The sequence below is a fragment of the Mastigoproctus giganteus genome, chromosome 6 (assembly GCF_048544385.1).
Source record: "Mastigoproctus giganteus isolate SK-2022 chromosome 6, ASM4854438v1, whole genome shotgun sequence".
Classification (NCBI taxonomy): Eukaryota; Metazoa; Arthropoda; class Arachnida; order Uropygi; family Thelyphonidae; genus Mastigoproctus; species Mastigoproctus giganteus.
Genome location: NC_143580.1, coordinates 206,385,787 through 206,400,784, shown reverse-complemented (window position 1 = coordinate 206,400,784; position 14,998 = coordinate 206,385,787).

Here is a 14,998-nt window from a genome sequence, read left to right as displayed (position 1 = left end):
TCTTAAAAACAGATTTTTGGCAAGAGTGACTCTCCTTTGTGATTCAATGATTAGTTGTTTGGAGGATCCTTGGCACATCTGATTATTTTAGTCTGTGCCCGTTCATGTGATACAAGATGTGATCTCACTGCATATTATTGCTGTACAAGCATGTATTTATAGGCTGACCTTCATGCTTCATGTTATAAATATGTGGTTTATAGTCCTATTGCATGTAAAGAGGAGAGTACAGTTACCCATGTGAGTTTTTCCAGGATTTACAATGTGTATTTCTATTATGTCTAGGCACATTCATGCATGTCCACTTCAAACTGCTGTCTTAGATGTTTAATAACACTAAAATGAATCCCAGAGCAATACATGTAAAAATACAGGCATTCAAAACTGTCCTGTCTTTTCTTGATGAGATGACTGTATACAATAGCCATGGAGGAGTTACAATGAGGAATTGCTATGACAAGCATCTAAAAATGAGATGGAGTAATGTTGGATGGCAGGAGAAATAAGAAATAAAATTAGTAAGAAATCTTCACGTCACTCACTGTGAACATTTCATTATCGACCAGAAAGTGATTCATACACCTACTATTAAGAAAGTTAATCATTTTTTTTGCTTTCAATGACATTTTCTTTTTAATATGGAGTATTATTGTTAACTTGAGGGTGATGTGAAAAAACCTCTGCTGATGCTATATATGAGATGGTTGCAGTGTGACACTTAATTTCTGAGAATCTTGCAGCAGAAAAAGATGAAAGTAACATGGACAAGTTAAGTTGATATCATAGAAAAAGAAGGCACATCCCACTAGTCAACAAGACAAGACAGTTCAAGTCATAGTATTATACAGTATAGTATGTAATTAAATCTTTAATTATTCTTCCAGCCTAAATTATTCTTCTGCCTAATGTAATGGTTCTAGGAAATTGAACAAAAACCTTGCTATCAGTGTTAGCATCATTCAGAACACTGGAAAGATGTAAGAGTAAAAAACAAGAAAAGGTTTGAAGCACTTACGAAGAAAATTAAATCAGGCCTGACAAACAATGTCCTAATTTATGTATAAAATACAATTTACAACAGGAAAAATGTTATTTAGAGCTGTCTGGTTACTGTGTTCTTATTAATTAAACTCACCACTATATTAGTTAACCAATAAACTGGAAGAATTATTTTTTTCATCCTATATACGACTATATTCGCTTATATTTCATCCTATATAAGCGACTGCCATTTATATAATTTATAGATCACAAATTATGTGAGCATGCTGAAATGTTTTTAAATAAATTCAAAATATTCTGTAGATGATATAATATACTACAAGTGAATGCAAATACCTTTACAGTACAGAAGAAATGAGGATATGAGAAACTTCAAGCCATTCTTCAAGGCTACAGGTTATTAGCATTAGTATAGGCATACAATTCAAGAAAGCAAGCTTATGCAGCATCAGCCAAAAAAAAAAAAAAGCCTCCCATTTCACCCCTCCATTCATTCCAAATGCCTGTCCAGCTCAGCCTTAAATTTATTTAGGCTATTAGCTTCCACAACAAAAGATGGAAGCCTGTTCCACTAATCAACTACCCGCTGGCTAAAGGCAAATTTCCACACATCTATTCTACAACTATCTTTCCTCAATTTGAAACTGTTCCCCCTCATGTTCTTAGTCTGAGCAAGAGGAAGAATCCCATCAGCATTCAGCTTGCTCAACCAATTCAAGGCCTTATACACCTCAATCAGATCACCTCACAGGTGCCTACTCTCCAGGCGCTGCAATTTGCAGAACTTAAGCCTTTCTTGGTAAGAGCACCCCTTTTTTCCCCTCACCAATCTTGTTGCCCTTTGTACTCATTCTAGCAACTCTACATCCTTCCTAAAATGAAGCCTCCAGACCTGTACACAGTACTCTAGGTGTGGCCTGACCATTGCCTTGTATAATGGAATAATCACCTCCCTGTCCCTGCTAGCAAAATTCCTATATATCATTGACAAGGCTCTATGACCTGCCCTGGCAGCCCACCCACACTGCTCAGTGAACCTCATATTTGACTGCACAATTATCCCCAAGTCTTTTTCACTTTCCACTTCCCTGAGTGTAGTACCACAGTTGGTACATTTCCCATACGCAGTACTTTGCATTTGTCAATATTAAAATTCAGTTGCCACTTCTCAGCCCATTTTCTCAACTTATCTAGATCCAGTTGGAGTAGCATACTGTCCTTACTGTTGTTAACAACCCTGCCAACCTTTGTATCATCTGCAAACATGGACATTAAACCTGATATCAGTATCACTGATAAATATACAAAACAACAATGGGCCCAACACTGAACCCGGGGGAAATCCACTAATAACGTTTGTCCACGAAGAGCAGTGTCCATCGATTACCAGTCTCTGTCGTCTCCCACTCAACCATCCCTTTATCCATTGTAGCAACTTACCCTTAATACCATACCTCACCAGTTTGTACAGCGGTCTTCCATGTGCAACAGTATCAAAAGCTTTCCTGAAATCCAAGTATATGATATCAAAATTATTTTTGGCATTCAGTTTCTTTGTGACCACATCATAGTATCCAATCAAATTGGTTAGATCCAATATAAATGAACATGTTTTATAACGTTAAGATAAGAATTCTTAAATTATGTGAAAAATGCTGCACCCACCCTATGTGAAATTAAAATAATTTGCTTGATATTTATAACAAATAAAAAATTTCCCACAACCAGAAACATTTAATACATTAATTAATTAACTTACTGTTTGCTTATAACATTTCTAAACCCACTTTGGGTTTCTGTTCTTAAGTCTTAGGAGAAAAGTATGACACGGAGAAAAAAAAAAAAAATTGCATAAACAAAATGACTTGAAAACAGAATCAAAAGGTGTGTTCAAAAACATTGTAAGCAAATAGCATAATTTGTTGTATTGAATGTATTTTGTGGAGAATAGCTTGTTTACTATATTATAGAGATCAAAAAGCTATTTTGTAATTTCATGTGGAGTACAGTGTTTTTCATAATTTGAATTAAACAATGCATGTGATATCCTTCACTCAAATTAAAATTATATAATTCAAATTATATGAAAAGCAGTTTTTCATATAATTTGAATAAAACAATCCATGTGATATTCTTCACTCAAATTAACATGTTAAAAGAACTGACATCATCTATTTTGTCTATTATTCAGTACATTTAACTACAGTATTCACATATTATATAAACATATTATATTAACCAATTCCTAAGTTAGGAACTGTACTAGGCATTAATTTTATTTGTCAATTTTTGGATGAGAGATTCTACACAATTTGATCAGATTAATGTCACGTTTAGCTCAGGACATGTTAATAAACGGAACTTGAAAATTCACAGACTGTCCTCCTCCAGAGGATAAACTCAAAAACAGTTATATTCTAAATAAGTATGGGCATAAATAGGAGTTTTCGAACCTATGGTCAAATATCAGAAATGCACCTTTGTTCTTCATTACATTTTTACTAAATTATTTACTTTATTCAATTGTTAAATAATAATTAATAAAAACAGTTAAATTCAATGCAAAAAGCCTCCAGCTATGAAAGCTATACAGTCATTGTACATGGTTAGGCACAGGCTCTTTCTGAACATAGCTTTAAACAAACTGGGTTTGCTACTTATTGGGTTGATCTTATATTGTGGAGGCACTTCACCCACCATGAGTTGTCTTAGTATTGAATTACTCTAAATAAAAAAAACATTGCTCCAATGGAGAAGTACATTGCTGCTGCTTTTATTTTTTCTAAATTTAAAATGTCTGCCACTACCCAAACTTGGGTTTCAATCTTTTTTGGGATTACACTGATCCTTTCTTGGGAAATCACAGTTATGTACAGAAAAGAGAACATGCCCAAAATGTAGAATAATTATAAAATTTAATTGTTAATTAATATTGTTTTAACTGCTTAATCATATGTAATTTAGTTATTCATGTTAATATTGAACACATGGTGCAAGGAAGCCAGAGGCTTCTGTTGCACCAGCCAAAAACATATATATATATATATATATATAAAACAATACCTGTGTTTTCCCCTCCTCCAAATAGGTACAAATCCAGCTGCCCTTTGAATTTCTCCAAACTGTTGGCCTCAACTACCCACAAAGGTGACTTATTTCAATGATTAACAAATCACACAAAAGGAAATCTTCCTACAAATTCAGCCCTCTCACCTAATTTTAATTTATCCCTTCAAAGTTTCATCATTGCTTAATATCATGAAAATGGAATCTCCATTCACCTCAATATCCCCTCTTAGAGCCTTAAATATGGAAACCCCTTTTTGCCAACCTTAACAGGCACAATGCCTGACTATGGATCTTTTAAAAAAAAGCCCTCCCCCCAACTCATTTTTAAGTGTGGTGCATTCTTATATTGCAGTTGTTTGTTAAATCATCAGTAGGACAATAAGCTTTCCTTGCTTGTCTGCATTATATTAAAAACTTTGTCTGCCCAAATTGTAACTACCTGTCCCATTCCAAAATCCCTTTCTTTTATACTGTTTTTAATTCAACCTCTCCCAGGGTATAAGATATATCTGAGTTATTTCCTAAATGTAAACCTTTAATTTTTCAAGATTAATTGTTAGAAGAAACATCCATCTGGTGTCATGAAAGTTGATAGTTTGAATAAATTTAAGGAAGAATTAGACATATTGTTAAGACGGATGGACAAATAAGGTGGGTTATAAATTTTTTTTTTGTTTTTTTTTCGGCTGATGCTATATAAGTTTACCTCCTTGCATCATTTGCCACTACTAATACTAATTTCTACATGCACCAAGTATAACTTTGGATCTTATATGCAGAGAATTTTAGGCAACAGTTTACAGGGAAAAAAAAAAAAAAAAAAATGTGCATTTATGATCCATAAAATTAACTGAAACTAGTTGTGGTGTAATGCAAAATACATATGAAATGCATGGAATTACTGACCTGTATTTCTATTGAAGGAGGAGGAATAGCTTTTTACTCAGAGATGTATCGGAGGTAGGCATACCTCAGATTTTTGCATAATTATTAGCTTAGATATGAAAATAAATTAGGGAAAAGAAGATGCTCTAGTGATGAGAAGTATTTCTCCACAGAATTGCATATTTTCATGCTTCATACTAAACTAAACTGTGGAAAATGATGCGAAGCAAACTAAAACAGTAATGTAAAGGAAAATCACACACACCCACGCACACAAAATCATAAACATAACATTGGATAAAGGCAGCATGACTTAAAGATATCTTATGCTAAGTTGTAAAGTGCATGCATGTGTCATTATTTAAATTCTTCTTGATCTTTTTTAGATAAAAGGTAAACATTTTTGTACTCCTGTTTTTTTTTGAAACCTAAAAACTGAAGGCATTCAATATTTAATTCATTGATTGAGACCTTTTGGAGTTAAAAGAAAAATCTGATACTTCAAAGGAACAAATATTTTAGAATTTTCTTTAACAAACATGATTTTTGTATAAAAGCAGTTATACTTCAATATTTCCACAAGGCAGATTTTTCTTCTTTGAGCACTAAACATAATTCATATAATATCACTTATTGTTTCTACACATACTTCTTCATGCTAAGCATGCATATTATCAATTTAAAAACCATACAAAAATCATATTCCTGCATTATTATGAATGGAAACCCAAGGCATGGAATATTTTAGATTTGAGCCCTGGTCCAGATGCTTGGTTCCCCGAAGACTGCTCAAGCCCTGGCTGTGGACTGGGGTTGTCAGTTCTCTGTACATATGCTAGTGTAGCTGTGGGCTATATGAAAATAAAAATAAGATGTCCTGTGACACCAAAATATAATAAACTTCTTCAGCTGATAACAGAGTGAAAGACACTATTACTTAGGGATAAGATTGCACTCAGAGTTAATAATTTGTATTTCATTACTTCCTTGGAGGGGAGGAAAAAGTAAAAATTGCAAATAAATGTATGCTACAGAAATAACTTTTTAATAATTGGTAATTAATAAATGAGATATTCTTTGTTTTTAGTTCTCACCAATGATTTTTATATAGTCTTATTTGAAGTTTTTAAGTGAACAATAAAAGTGAATGTAAATAAACAAATAATACAGTTTTAGTTAATTAAATGGTAATCCACTTCTGTGTACTGCAAGTGCAATCTTAAGCAAGCAACAGGAAAAGCAATTATAAACACAAATCAAAGAACTAAAATCTGATTATGCCAATCTTTATCTTTATCATGAATGATAGAGCTTTGAGGTTAAACTGCATTTATATGCTGAAATATATAAACTAAGAATGATAAAATAATGAGATGTTTACTGTGCAGAGTGCTAAAAAAAGCAGTGTATCATAAACAGAAAGAGCAAATAAAATGTAGAGTAACAAATGCTTATACATACACGTAAACATACAATTGCACCCCTTAATCATTCTATTCTCACACATCTAATAATTAGTTGCATTATTGTATATATTATGCATATACTTTCTCAAGCCAGTACATTAATTTGGGAAAAACCATGATATCTATGGTCGAATCATGGCATACTAAGTGCTGTAGTATATATTAAGTGCTCTGGGACAATCGATCTGAAGATGGGAAGAAAAAGGCAATTTTTGTGCTGCATTAATTGTGGATACTACTGAATTAAACTGATTGTAATCCAACAAGCAAAAGGACATACACCGTAACTAAGCACACATCTCAACTCATATAAGTCTAATTATTATTAAAAGAAAGGGTCAGCAAAAGTCTCATACTTATATATTACATTAATATAATATTAATTAAACAAGAAAAAGTCTGAACTCTGATTAAAAGTCCCCTTTTACAGAATATTTTGTTCTCTAACATTTTGTCAAATATTTTATTTTATTCTAACTTTCTGCAATTTTCTGAGAAAAAAAATATTTTTTGTTCCCAGACGTTTATTAAAAAAAAAAAAAGTTGAATTTGAGAACATGAAAACATTGAGAACAAAATATGTTCTCATATTTTGTTCTGCTGTTTACACTAATAAAAAAATTTATTAGTGTAAACAGCACTCTGCTGTTTACACTAATATTTCATGGGTATAATTTTTTGTGTACTGCAAGTGCAATCTTAATCAAACAACCCCCCCCCCTCCCCAGAACTAAAACCTAATTATATCAATCATTATCTTGAATGATAAAGCTTCAAATTAAATTGTATTTATATGCTGAGATATATAAGCCAAAACAGCAACATAATAATTCAAAAAATTAATTTTGTTTAACCCTACAAAGTGTTAAGAAAGGAAAACATAAAAATGTGGTGTATCAAAAGAAAAGTGAACAAAATGTTTATATACGCAGCATGAGAGTGCAATAGCATACATGTTTTTATGAACCATGGTTCAAACCCACATGACTACTAAATATGATTAATGATTGCATTCATTGTCAAAATTAGTAATTATAAACTCCTCTGACCAAGTGGTCATGCCAGAGTACAAACAGAACATTTTACGGCTCGATGTAGCTGAATAGTTGAGCACGAGAAAGAGCCATGTGTTTGGGGTGAGCCCATGGTTCGAGCTTGTTTTACTGCTATATAAGGTAATGATTGTATTCACTATCAAAATAATTAACTGTAGACTCCTCTGAACTAGCGGCCATACCAGAGTATAAATAAGAATTTTTTAACTGCTCTGTTCTCATAGATCTAATAAGCTGTCACAGTTTTGTAGAAGTCAATTGTAAGAGCAGCTTCTATTCTGAGGAAGAAGTTTAGAATTATACCCATGCAATGTCAGTTTAGATGAGTTTATTTGTGTATTCAGAAGAGTAAATACTAATCTTCATAACCCACCTTATAGAATTTTCATGCAACATATCTTTTAAACAATATGTCATGATAAAGTCTTTTTTTTTTTTTTTAGGTAACTAATATTTGAAGGTGCTATGTTTTAACATGCTAAATATGACCAAAATTCTGAAGAAAGAATCTCTGGTTGGGAATCATGGTAAATACAACTCTCACCTTGTTTACCTCAAAAAAAAAAAAAAAAAGCTTCAAGATAGTTTTAGGTTTCTGCAACAAGATGTCAGTTGTATTCATTAAACTATGAGGTTATTTATTAGAGTAGATGTTATCTTTGTACAAGTACTGTCTTATTTAATTTATAATACAATAAACCCTCTGTTTAATGGACCTCAGAAATAACAGCCAGTATCTAGTGAACTACATTTTTGGTCTGTACGGAACCCTCTGATATAACAGCCTCAAGCCAGGTGGAAATCTGGTTGAGGCTGTTATATCAGCCCATCAGTAAAAATATTTTAATTAACAATAAAGCAAATTTAACTTATTAGCTTTCATTTACCAATACGGTATTAATTAGAGGTGAAAACCCAAAAACTTTATTGAAGCATTTTTTTCCTCTTTTATGACCATTGAAATAACTTGGTGCTGAAATTCTGCATTTGTCTTATTTACAGCTCCTGCTGTTATGAGGAAACTATAAGCTTAACTAAATTTCATGTCCTGAGCTCTTTAAAATGTGCCAGGATTTTCCTATTCATCACCTTCCATCAGCCTACTGCACTTGAGTTTGCTTTAGCAGATAACCATATGATCTGATCATAATTTTTAAATATACGATCTGATTTTGCAGTTAGGTGACATCTGAACCTCATTTTAGACTACAAATAAGCTTCAGTCAATTTTTCCATTGCCACAACATAAATAATTTTGTCTGTGCAATAACTAATTTTTTTAAAGAATGATACTATCATATATGTAAAAAATTATCAAACTACATTTTCAGTCAATTTTTTAAATACATTTTATTACCAGATTCCATCCCACTGACACCTTAGCCAGCAAGCAAAGGGAGCTGAGGAAGAGGTGTAATTATTTCAATATTAATCTTTACTTCTTCTCTGAAACAGTTTTGGCAAAATATTTTCCATGGTACACTAGTCTTCCATAATAAATAATATGAAATATTCATATCATAAGCTTAAAGCTATTGTGGAATGTGTGGCATGTAACTACTTGTGTTATCAATGCTAAATACTTTGTGAAAACTCCTTCAATTTATGATTAGGTACTTTTTTTTTTTTTGGAGCATGTACAGTATTAATCACCTGAGAAAAAAAAAAGCAAATTCATATGATTCAGTCCCTAAATGTCCAGAGATTCATTTCACTCTCAAAATCTTGTGTATTCTTTGATAATGAATCTTCATGCTTTATCTTGTAAACTGGGTTATTTTCCACATCAACTGTAACGGTCATAGTGTATTTTTGTTTGTATGCTTAGTGTGTGTGTATACTCAAAGACTAATTTACATACAGTACAGAATGAAAAATCCAGAATAACTTAAAAGAAAAAGGCTACTCCCTCTGCTTGAAATCAGCTATTCTTTTCTGAAGTAGGAGAGAAGCAGTACTCCTATAATGTAAGTGCATTTATATAAGTGATCTTGGTTTTGTATAATTATATTTCTAGCCATAAACATTAATACAGCAATCATGTCATTCAAAACAGAACTTTCAATGAAAAGTATCCATTTGCAGTGCATTATAAACTAAACGTTGAGAGTAGGAAAATCAGTCAGTTCTGAAGGGAAGAGGGGAGGGGAGGTGTTGCTAACTAGAAAAGAAAACTAATGAGAAAAATTGAAACAATAATAATTTAGAACTAATATCTAGGGTCTGTCAGGTTATGGGTGCTATATAGTACTGACATGTTTCATGTGAAAGCATCATTTTATATTTAATGAAAGAGCAACTAAGTTCTAATACAAATGGATCAAAAAAAATCTTATACTGTGAAATAAATAACCATGTGTGGCTTCAATCCTACATTAAAGAAAAGTAATACTCCTATGCCTTTATAAATATACAGCAATTTACTTTTCTTCAGCTTATGCTGTAAATTTATAACGAAAGACTGAGCTCACTCATAGTGATTTGCTTCACCATAAGATTTTTTGATGAATCTGTAGCAGACTACAAATTTACAAGAAATAGTCAATCCATAATAATTCACAGGGCAAAAAGCTTTAAGATACAGATAATGAATAACCATTATGCAACAATTATATTCATTTTTCTTAGCTTGAGGCTTTCCACCCTAAATCATTATAGACTTAGCTACCCACACCTCTTGGCATCTCTCATACAGGCCTGATGTAGCTGAGTGGTCAGGAGCGTGAGTGCAGTAGCACACAATTTTTGAGTAGACTGGATTTCAAGCCTGTGACTGCTAAATACGATTAACATTTGTATTGATTGATTTATTGTAAACTCCACTGACCTGGTGGTCATGCCAGAGTATAAACAAGAACATTATGTACTTAAATCACAACTGGGCTGCTGATGCATACATGCAGGTTGCCTCTCACCCACTGATGAGATGACTATCTCAAAAATGGTGGTCTGGGTGATGGCACACCAGAGGGTAAGTAACAATATACTTCACCCATTGCTTTAAGCTTATGAGTAAGGACTTTTGTAGAATAATTCATGTAAGATGTAATGTAATGATTCTCTCTCTCTCTCTCTATGAAAACTTTGTTTTGCCTTTAATTGTTATAGCTATGTATAAAAATGATGCTATGCACTATCTGCAACTACTTACATGGGTCTAAATAATTTTGGTCATACAGTGTGTGTGTGTGTGTGTGTGTGTGTGTGTGTGTGTGTTTATATCTCTGTAAGTCCAAAGGTATTTTATTTTCAGTTGTTTTTTTTTTTGAAATTCAAAGATGACTTGTGCATGCCTTTCAATGGCTTCAAATCCAGGAGAGAAAGCTTTTATAAATAAAAGTGTTGAGTTGCAAAAGTGATACTATATGTCTTTCTTGTAAATTAAACAAGTGAAGTTTCATCTTAAGTGTTTACTTAAATCTAATTAATTCTTCATGTAACACCAGATGAACATCCTGATATAAATGGTCTTGAAGGACTTGTAAGTATTCCTTGCATCACATCATAATGGATCGGTCTGACATTTTCAGGGAATGAAATCATATTTTACATTATGAACTGAACCCATTTGTAAGTTAGGAATTTCCTGTACACATTTTATTTCCACTACGTAAAAGTTTCATTTAATACATTTTCCTACTTACATAGTTGATAAATTAGGGAATGAACTTCCACATCACATTTCATATTTAAAAACCTTTGAAATAGTCAAAATATACAAATTTCTATGGCTGTCATTTATTAATACATGGCCATGTTGAAGACCTAAGTGCCTAGAGGCAAAAAAGAAAATCCAATCATCCCACTACACAAAACAGTCCTAGTAATGTGTACTCACTTTTACTGCCACACCACTATGTTGAAAAGGCTCCTACTGATACTTTATATTTAAATTAGGCAAAAATATAAAGTATCTACCAACCAACCCTAATTTAAAATCAGGGCCCTTTTTGAAATTATCATACTCATATATATAAATTGCTCCTACTTATGCCCTCGTATGCTGAATTTTTTAAAAGTATCATAAATATATAAACAGCTACTATTTCTTGTAAATATAATTAATAGATGGGAGCATGCGGAGTTTCAAAACAATCTTATATACAAATGTAATTTTTCAATACTGCATAGAAACAACCTTCAAAATGTATGCATATATACATGTTTTTTCCCCTCACATACTCACAAAAGGGTTAAGTACATAATGAAAACATTCACCCTGTAAATAGACAGTATTCCTAAAGAAACTAATGGTTTAATAATGCATAAATTAAAATAACGAATAAAATACAGAAATTATGTATTTAATGATATATTTATTTATTCATGTTATATATAATTTATGGCAGTTTTTCATATTTATTCTACAAAGGAATAGCGAAAGCTTAAAAACATTAATTTTAGAAAAAATAAAAATCTTTTATTTCGTGCAAAGCAAATAAGACTATGATGTCAATGTATTCTGTATGTAAACTGCATATGAGGTAGGGAGAATTGATCAGTCTTAAGGTACCATTTGGTACCTGAGACTGACTAGCTTGACTATAGTGTGAAATAGTCCATAAAAATTCTTTCCATTTGATGCAATTCAAGAGGTTAAAATTCCTCTGACACAGCATAAAGGGATAGAGTCATGAGTAACTGATATGCATAGTACAAATACAGGGTGTTTCATGCTGTGGGCCATAATTTCAGGATCGATTCAGGAGCTGAAAACAATGACAAAAGTTTGTATAAACATATGTCCAATTCTGAGCAGCTATGGAGCTATCACTGTTAATTTTAAAAAATGGCTATGGAGTTTAATGTTGAAAAAATAAAAATATAATAATAAAAATACTAAGAATAAGAAAATGTGTACCTAGTATGAATAAACATTTTAATAGAAAGTGCCATATTCATTTTTTAAAATTTAAATAGCCATAACACTGTAACCATTCATATTTGAACACCTGTTTATATAAAATTTTTCATTGTTTTCAGAACCTGATTTGATCCTGAAAGTAGTGAAAGACCCTATATACATATACTGTATATATATATATATATATATATATATATATATATATATATATATATATATACAGTAACCCCCCGCTATTCACGGGGGTTACGTTCCTGAGAAATGCCGTGAATACCGAAAACGCGAATACTGAGTTATGGCTCCCATAGTAATAAAGGAGTTCCGTTCCAAAGTATGAAATATATAAGAAAAACTAGTCTAAAATTTTGTCTATGTATGTATTATAGGTACTTTCATAATATGACTATGTACATAGACAGTACATAGTGAAATGCAAGCATATGGCATCGAAATGAAAATAAGAAACACTTTAATATTAAATGTAATATTTATTAGAAATTTCAAACAAATCTTTCAAACCAGTGCCTTTGCTAACTAAAATAACTTATCCGCCAGTGCTATTACCAGTTTCGCTTAAGTGTTGATAAAGGAGTTTTGCCTTTTCACGAATAATGAGTGAACTTAATAGAATTTTATTTTGAGTTTGGTCTTCTATCCACAGATTTAATTCTATTTTTTTCTAATTTAACATCATGAGTACAGAGCAAATTTTTGAAGCAATTAGTGCGTTTTCACGGACACTATGGCGGATTTTTTTCTTCCGATTTCTTGATTGATCGTACCATTGAATCATTGATTTTATAATGTTTTGCCACTGAGAAGACACTTTCACCATTAGAAATTTTGTCTAATAACTCAATTTTATTCGCCAATGTCATCACCTTCTTTGATAATTTCACATTTCTCTTGTTATTTGTAGCCATATTTTTGTATGGGTTAGAAAGAACTTGTCCAAATAAAGTCACTTTCTTCTGTTAACACACTCGAAAAAGTCTGTTTTACACTGCAAAATGGTAGATTTATCAATTTTGTAAGCATATCAATTTATAAATTGATAAATTTATTCAATTTTAAAAGCATATAAATTAAAAACAAACGACGAAACCTTCCATGGCAAGCGCATAACACATACTGAACAAGGATTAGCGAGAAACATCCACGCTCGCGATTTTGTCACCCCCTCTCCCCCCACCCACTGAGTGCTGTTTTGACTGAGAAAGATAATTTTAGCCACGGCCATGTTTTTTATGGCGGAAAATGTTTACGGCGCTTTAAAATTCACATTTTTTTAGGTTTCATTTTATGTTAAATCAGCGACCGCGAATAGCGGGGGTTTACTGTATATACTGAACAATATGAAACCAAAAGTAAGAATGACTTTAAAAAACACAATGAAACTCAATTAAGGTTTATGTGATATATAAAAAAATGGTTTCTATATGGGCACAAATAAAGAAATATAGATCATCTGCATATGACTTTGTGAATTATTTTTTATTAAATTGGAAAATTTATTGAAAGTTGGAATTTAATGAAATGGGCCACTCTCTATAAACTGGAGAGGGAGGGGAACTGTCATCTCTCACATTTTTCTAGTTTTGTGTTTGGAACAGTGTATTAAGTTTTATTATGGTTCCTACCAGGTAACAGAGGGTAAAAGGACTATCAGTATCCATTCCCCTTCCCCTTAGTTTCATAATTACTTCACAAATTGAAAATATCTGTACCCATGCAACTTTATTTGTTTCAAACCAAAAACGTAAACAAGATGATAGGGATGTGGTACTAAAAATTGCTTAGTGAAGGTCATCAGACTACATCAATCATTAGCTTTTAAAAAGAATGTCCAGATCACTGGCCATTGAATATGAAGCACATGAAGAAATAAATGTAAATTTGCTATTATTATTCAATAATTGCTTTTTAATCAATCATTTACATCAGTATATGCAGTTAAAGAAATTACACTGGTGATATGATGCAAAAATTTGGTGACACCCTTCTTGACAAGATGCTGCATCCACTTTGAAAGTGCTGGTCTACAGTAGTTTCTTCCCAGTTGATTCTAGCAGAGTAGTCAGCTTTACAGTAAAGTTACTATTATCATTAGTATTAGTGGAAAATGATGAAAACAGGCAAGCCAGCATCAGCCAGGGAAAAAAAAAAAAAAAACACCAACACTTCCCAATTACCTGGATATCCACTGTACCAGTTTATCTAGTTCTTTCTTGAATTTATTCAAACTACCCATCTCTACAATGTCAGATAGGATGTTTCTCACAATGATATCAACTATCTTCAGGCTTAAGGCAAATTTCCACACATCCCACCAATTTATGCCCTTCATGTAGCCTGAGAAAGAGAAAGAATTCCATCAGCACTGAGATCAGTCAATACATTCATGGTCTTAAACACCCCAATCAGATTTCCTTGCAGGTGCCTAGTCTCCATGCACAATCTGCAAAACTGAAGCCTTTCCTGATAGGAGCACCCTTCTCTCTCTCTCTCTCTTTTTTTTTTTTTTTTTTTGTAGTTGTTGGTGCATGGGCTTCTGTGGCCATAATGCACCTCCCAAGGTTTTTGCAGTACTCAAGCCCAAGGCGGGATTCGAACCCGCGGTTGCCAGGCAGGCACTTTACCCACCCGGCTAGCCTGGT